Genomic DNA, 7381 nt, shown 5'->3' on the forward strand with positions numbered 1-7381 from the left:
GGTTTAATTTTTATTTACATAATTCACTTGCGCGTAGGGGTCTTAACAGTGGGAGAAAACCGGAGGTTGGACAGGCGACCCTACTCCTTGTCACGTACAACCGGGGATCCGAAACCACGCCAGTCAACTCAATGACAGACTTTATGATACAGCGCCCGCACACTAACCATTCAGCCATCCAACCCCCCCGTTACTAATTACTAAGTTTGTGAAATGTAGGTTTTTCCTCATGTAGGTTTGTCCTGATGAATACAGGTACATACCATACAATGTTCTATGAGGGAAATTTTGCCCCAGCAGCGGCACTATGGCCTACTAATATCGAATCCAACTGCCAAGGGATCTTTTCGTGCAAGACAATGTATACATGGTACCTCGGTTTTTTGTCCCATCTGAGTGACTAGACTACTGTCCTTGTTCCTGCACCTCTGACAAGGGGAAACCATGTCGGAAAATCCTGATGAACTTTCTCCACCAATGCAGGCATCGAACACGTGCCCTCCGGATTACCGAGCCAGCATCTTACGCACTTAGCCACCGTGGCTTTATCAAAATTAGTAATGAAGATGTGCTATGACAGAAATTTTGCCTGGACAGCAGCATTACCGCGCTTACTAATGACGATGTGCTAGGAAAGACATTTTGCCTGGAGAGCAGCATTTCCGCATATAGTCATTACCAATAGTTCTAAGTGCACGCCAACCTGTAAAACAGGTCTTTACACACTTTTCCATCATTACCAATTACTAGTCTGTGGGTTCACTAGTCCGTGGGTGCACTAATCCGTGCATTCACTAGTCCACTAGTCTGACTCTATAAAATACTATAAATATGAGTATTAAAGAAACCCAGTAGATATGGTGACTGATATCACCCTTCGTAAACCGATAACCCAACATCACGGCATTTTAACCCGAAATCACAACATTTTAACCATTATAGCATATGCCCTTCTTCATTAGCCCACTTGGAACAAAATAGTAGGATTTTCAAACCCCATTTAAAATTCATTTTCATACTTTTCTGCACCAATCGGACTATTGAAGATAGTCATACGCAATGCAGAGTGCTATGACGAAAATTTTCTATGGACTGTGGCAGGGCGGAGGATCTGGCAAGGGATAAGGTATAGATGTTTGGGTCATACAAAAAATCAAGTCCTCATGTACATATTGGCATGCACGTAAAAGACACTCCGACAGTTGTAATTCAATATCAGAGTAGGCCATAGTGCCGCTATCCGTGCAAAGTTTCCGTCATAGTACACTGTATATAGTGTATGCCTGTCTTCATTAGCTCACTCAGAGCAAAACAGTAGGGTGTTTAATCTCATTTAATTTTATTTAATTTTCCTACTTTTCTGCACCAATGGGACTATAAAAGATAGGCTGGCAAGCGGACGACCATATATTTATCGTCTCTCGATAAAAGACCTATCTCTGAAAATTAAAATTCCCCGATTTGATTATTCTTTTAATATGACGTAATTATGTAACCTCATATAAAATATAGTAGAGCGTATACAAACAAATTATATGAATAGATTCATTATCAGAAATATTACAGGCCTTTCAAACGAACAGTCGCCATTTTTAGAGATAGATGTACAAATATATTTTTATCGTCTCGGGCAAGGTCAAGGTCACGATCTGTTCACGGTTGATGATTGTGTTTAAATCGGTTTATATCATATTATTTCTATTCACATTACAATATTTTTTTATAGGTTACGGTTATTGTTGTTATTTATCTAAATTGCTTTTATTATTTATTAAATATTTTTTGTTTGTTCGTTTGACCGGAACGTACGGAATTCTGGGATTTAAAATGGCGGCATAGGTTAAAATTTTTCCCAAAGAAGAAATGATGCCGTGATTTAAAGTTAAATAAAGCTATTCCACACATACACAGACGATTTTGGATTCAGCAAAGTAAAGTTGAAGGTAAGTGCACTTTTTATGCGAACTTCCGTTGACAGTATACCGATAGATCTAATGTTGATAAAAAAATAATCTGGCCGTGGAAAAAGTTTGCACGCAACTTTGTATATCAGACAGTCAGTATTTGTTTTTAACACGATGCAGTTACATTGTCCGTAAACCATACTATTCATAAACAAAATCAACATTGCTTTAAGTTATCGAAAGTAATACTGGTTCCAAAATTGTTTTTAAAAAATCTGGATTAAAAAATTATCAAACACATAACGAATTTATTAATGATGTAGACTGTTAAAATTCAGGCTGTGCTAATTATAATATAAGTACATGTAGTATTTTCTAAACATTTTTATGGGTGTTTCAGGTTGTTTTTTTTTGTTATTGTACTGATATTTTTGCAAATTTAATAATGCATAATGCAAGAGCTAAATCTATATATTGTACGTAGGTTAAGTAGGTATTTCTTGAGACTGTAAATGTTAAATTTTTTTATAAGACATTTTAATGTATTAACTTGCTATGTCTATAATCAAGTCTCAATGCCATCGGGTGCTCGAGATGTTCACATATTCAAACACTGGCGGTTAATGTTAATGATTTAATTTAATTGAAAAATGGATAATCAAGACTTTAAGCTTATATACATAGGCCTATTTAAATGATATAACATTAAATAACAAGTTTGCCCGTACATACTTGTACATAAAGGTTTCAGTCCTACTCCCCAGCTTATTTTTTCTTGTGGTGGCCAAGAAAGTTCATCAGGATTTTCTGGCATGGTTCCTCTTTTAACTGGTGCAAGACAGAGGGGCTGGTAAGGGCTAATGTACAGTTGTTCGGATAGGACAAAAAACCAAGCTCTTTTGTACACACGGCCAGTCAAAATTTCCATCACAGCACACTTTCAAGCATTTGTCCAACTTCTTTAGCCCTGTTTGAGCAGCACAGTATGGTGTTGAACCCCATTTCATTACAGATCCACAGTAGGTTGGCTGTCAGCCCAGTTGGAGCTGAACAGTAGGCCGTTTAACCCAATTACGTTTTTTTTTGGGAGTATAAAGTTGCTTTTTATTTATTTTTTTTTTTTACAGATCCTACATGTATATTTGAGCACCCTTGGTGGCAGTAATGACAAAGAAGTTCTAAAAAGATTTATATGGGCTTTATAATGAAAGTTAGACAACACTACTACTTGCCAAACACTACTACTTGTCACATAATGTAATGATATAAATATATATGTATCTATGGTAGCACAAATATCATCAGAATGTAGGCCAAAGCTTTACAAACATTGTAGGCCTAAAATACTTTCTGTCTGAACTTTTGACAGTCAATTCTTTGATGACTAGTTAGTTTAGAGCAGATATCCTGTCACAGTATTATATAACAGCTCTTTGGCTTAAAGTCTAAACTGAGTTGTATCAGTGAGTTGAAAATCATCTGTGTTCCTGTTATTGCTCCCTGCTGCAGCCAGTAAACAATAAACTTTTGCGTTCCTTACAAATCTTCCAATTTTTATTGATAGATCAACCATAGCAAAGATCTCTATTAAGATTATATTTGTAATGTGTGTAACAAATTCTATGACATAGGTATAATATTGGTGTAGTTAAGTATATACCATATTTATGCACACATTTCAATGTTGGCATATTATTAGTCTCTATCATCTAGAAAAAAATATTCTATATTCTACGAATATTAGTGTGGTTGCGTTGTCAACATTTGAGAATATTCGGTCATAGGCTAGATTATCCGGTCTTTTACATTATCATAAACAAAGTCTAAGGGAGGTAACTAGTCCTAAAACAAGATGTTGACGCCCATGAAATTTATATAAGAATGCCATTTCCGAAAATCCATTTGATTGCATTGTCAGTTCAATATCCAACACTCTTAATTTTTTTTATCGTAAAATTTCTCTCTTCATGGGCCATATCTATGTTGTTTTTTTTATTGAATCCTAATTCGTCATCACGATTCATGTTTGTTTATAAATGCAAGTGTTATTGACAACTGTCCCAGACCCTCATTATTTATATGGCCCAACTTTTCTTCGGCGTACACCGGCACGGTATTAGACTAGGATAACAGTCCCGAAACTCATGGAGTTGAAAAACATTAGTCTTATATACCGCCTCTACTTAATTATGGAAGTAGGTTGGAAAAATGTAAAATTTGGCAATTTGACTTATACTCAACATCGACTTATACCCTGTATGGTAATGTGATGATGCCCCCTCTTCCAGACAAGACATAGGCTATAACTGTTTCAAATGACAAGTGCTAAATGAAGTATTTATGTGGTCTTTGGTGAAAGAAATGAAATGAAATGAAATGGGGTTTAACGTCCTACTGTTCTGCTCCTAACCTGGGCTAATGAAGACGAGCATATGCCATACAGTGTACTATGAGGGAAATTTTGCCTGGGCAGCGGGGCTACGGCCTACTCTTATATCGAATTCCAACTGCCAAGGGATCTTTTACGTGCATGCCAATGTCTACACGGGACCTCGGTTTTTCGTCCCATAACGACTAGACAGCTGTCCGTCTGTCAGTTCCTCCGTCCTGCATCACTGATAAGGGAAACCACGCCGGAAAATCAGGATGAACTTTCTCGGCCAATACAGGGATCTCCAGGCTAGCGAGCCAGCGTCTTACCCACTTAGCCACTTGATCCCCCCCTTTGGTGAAAGAGAGAGAGAGAAATGGGGTTTACCGTCCACTCGACACAAACTAGGTCATTTCGGGACTAACATATGGTTTAATTTTTTATTTACATAATTCGCTTGCGTGTAGGGGTCTTTAGCAGTGGGAGGAAACCGAAGGACCCGGAGAAAACCCACGAGGTTGGACAGGCGACCCTACTCCTTGCCACGTACAACCGGGGTTTCGAAACCACGCCATTCGACTCAATGACAGACTTTATGATACAGCGCGCGCACGCTAACCATTCAGCCATCCACCACACCCCTCCCTTTGTTGAAAGAAAACAGAGCTGTGGCTAGTGAAATGAAAGTTTAACGTCCTACTGTTTTGCTCTGAACTGGGCTAATGAAGATGGGCATACGCCATACAGTGTGCTATGTGGGAAATTTTGCCCGGACAGTGGCACTACGGCCTTCTCTTATATCGAATTCTAACTTCAAGGGCTCTTGTACGTGCACGCCAATGTGTACATGGGACCTCATTTTTTTGTCCCATTTTAATGACTAGACAGCTGTCTTGTCTAGCCCTCTGTCCTGCATCACTGACAAGGGAGAACCACGCCCGAAAATCTGGAGTAACTTTCTCGGCCAATGCAGGGATCGAACACCCGACCTCCAGACTAGATAGCCAGTGTCTTACCGACTTAACCAACGTGATCCCCGTTGTGGCTACAATTCCTGGATTTGAAGGTCAGGTATGATATGAAACGAATATTTTGAACCGGTTCACCAATGCAACCAATCCGTGACGGGTTAACTGATAGAGGGTTACATCCTTGATATAAATATACTTGTCGCGGGTTTTAAAAATAGAAATATATATATAAAGGTAGCTCAAAATTCATCTCTACATGTACAGAGGCCAAGGGGGGATCATGTGGCTAAGTGGGTAAGACGCTGACTCGCTAGCCTTGAGGTCGGGTGTTCGATCCCTGCATTGGCCGAGAAAGTTCATCCTGATTTTCCGGTGTGGTTTCCCATTGTCAGTGATGCAGGACGGAGGGCCTGACGAAGACAGCTGTCTAGTCGTTTGGATGGGACAAAAAAAAAACAAGGTCCAGTGTACACATTGGCGTGCACATAAAAGATCCCCTGGCAGTTGGAATTCGATACAAGAGTAGGCCATAGCGCTGCTGCCCGGGCAAAATTTCCCTCATAGCACACTGTATGGCGTAACCTTTTGCGTCTCTTCAAAATATTTCAAATCTTTTGTCATGGATCAACCATTGCAAATATCCGTGTTACAATTATATTTGAAATGTGTTAAACCAATATTGGTGTAGTATATATCTTTGTTTATACACCCACATATCAATTTTGGCCCTGTTTGTCCGTACACTGGGTGTGAAATGTGAATCATTCCGATTGTGAGAGGACCAGCATTATCAATATACAGCTTTTCAGGACTTTGCTTTCCTTGGTTAATTCTCCCTAGTCTAGTCGTTTGGATGGTACGAATGATCGAGGTCCTGTGCACACATTGGTGTGCACGTGAAAGATCCCTTGGCAGTTTGAATTCGATATAAGAGTAGGCTTTAGCGCCGCTGTCTGGATAAAATTCCATAATAGCACACTGTATAGCATATTTCCATGTCATTAGCCCTGTCGGAATAGGACATTAAACCCATTTCATTTCACTCATTCCAAAGTTAACTTCTATTCCATCAATACCTTGAGCAAATAAGATAGAGGCTATAGGTTTTGGCCCAATTTGGTCAATATCCCAGTTTTTTCTTTCTTATATGCATATCAACACTTTCATAGCGCTAATGTAGACCTTTTTCTTGAACATTTTCCCGTGTCAGTGATGCCGGACAGAGGACCTGACATGGATGGCTGACTAGTCATACGGAAGGGACAAAAAAACCAAGGTACAGTGTAAACTCAAGTGTGTGTGTGTGTGTGAAAGATCCCTTGGCAGTTGGAATTTTATATAAGAGTACGCCATAGCTCTGCACACTGTGTGGCATATGCCCGTCTTCATTTCTCAAACAGCTGTGGATAAAAACTGTTAATATTTAAATGTGTATTTTGTATTTTATAACATTATATTTTTGTCTTTTAAATAAAGTATATGTATACATACTTGTAGTATATTTTGTCATATAATTCTGCTAGATTTTTAACTTTTCTGTGCAATACATTTAGAATTCTGACTGGTTATGGGTAGATAGAGAGCAATGGGGTAAAACATCCAATAGACATAAACTGTCCTTTGGGACTAAGTGATTCAATTCAAGTTGAATAATTCATCCGCACCAGGAATCTTTAGTAGTAGGAGGACCCAGAGAAAACCCATGTTCAAGTTGGGTGTGGAAACAAACCACTTGACTCAATGACAGACCTTATGATCTAAAGCGCACACGTTGGACCACTCAACTTTTAGCCTCACCCACGGGTCAGGAAAATTTGATTATTGGTTGAATGTACTTCCCATTTACTGCCGCAAATAATGAATAATTTGGAAGGTTTTAATGCTCATCAAAATTTGACTTTAGAATTGCATCCGTAAATGATGTTAATTTAATGTTAGATTTACGGTATAATGATCGGTTAGATATCCATCATTTTGCTCATCCTTTTAACGACAATTTAACGTCAGGAAATGACGTTAATCTAGCGTAAAGTTTACGTCATTTTTACGTTATATTTACATCATTTTCTGACGTAAATCTAACGTAAAGTTTACGTCATTTTCTGACGTAAATCTAACGAAAATGACGTAAACTT

General features: G+C 38.5%; 1 long non-coding RNA gene across 1 annotated transcript; it reads left to right on the forward strand.

The window, feature by feature from the left end:
• Positions 1 to 206: 206 nt before the first annotated feature.
• LOC126821216 (uncharacterized) lies at positions 207 to 6736 on the forward strand. Its single transcript, XR_007680355.1, has 2 exons — positions 207 to 1943; positions 3032 to 6736. It is a non-coding gene; the product is annotated as an uncharacterized LOC126821216 (long non-coding RNA).
• The last annotated feature ends 645 nt before the right edge of the window (positions 6737 to 7381 follow it).

Source organism: Patella vulgata, chromosome 5 (assembly GCF_932274485.2).
Source record: "Patella vulgata chromosome 5, xgPatVulg1.2, whole genome shotgun sequence".
In the NCBI taxonomy this organism is placed as follows: Eukaryota; Metazoa; Mollusca; class Gastropoda; family Patellidae; genus Patella; species Patella vulgata.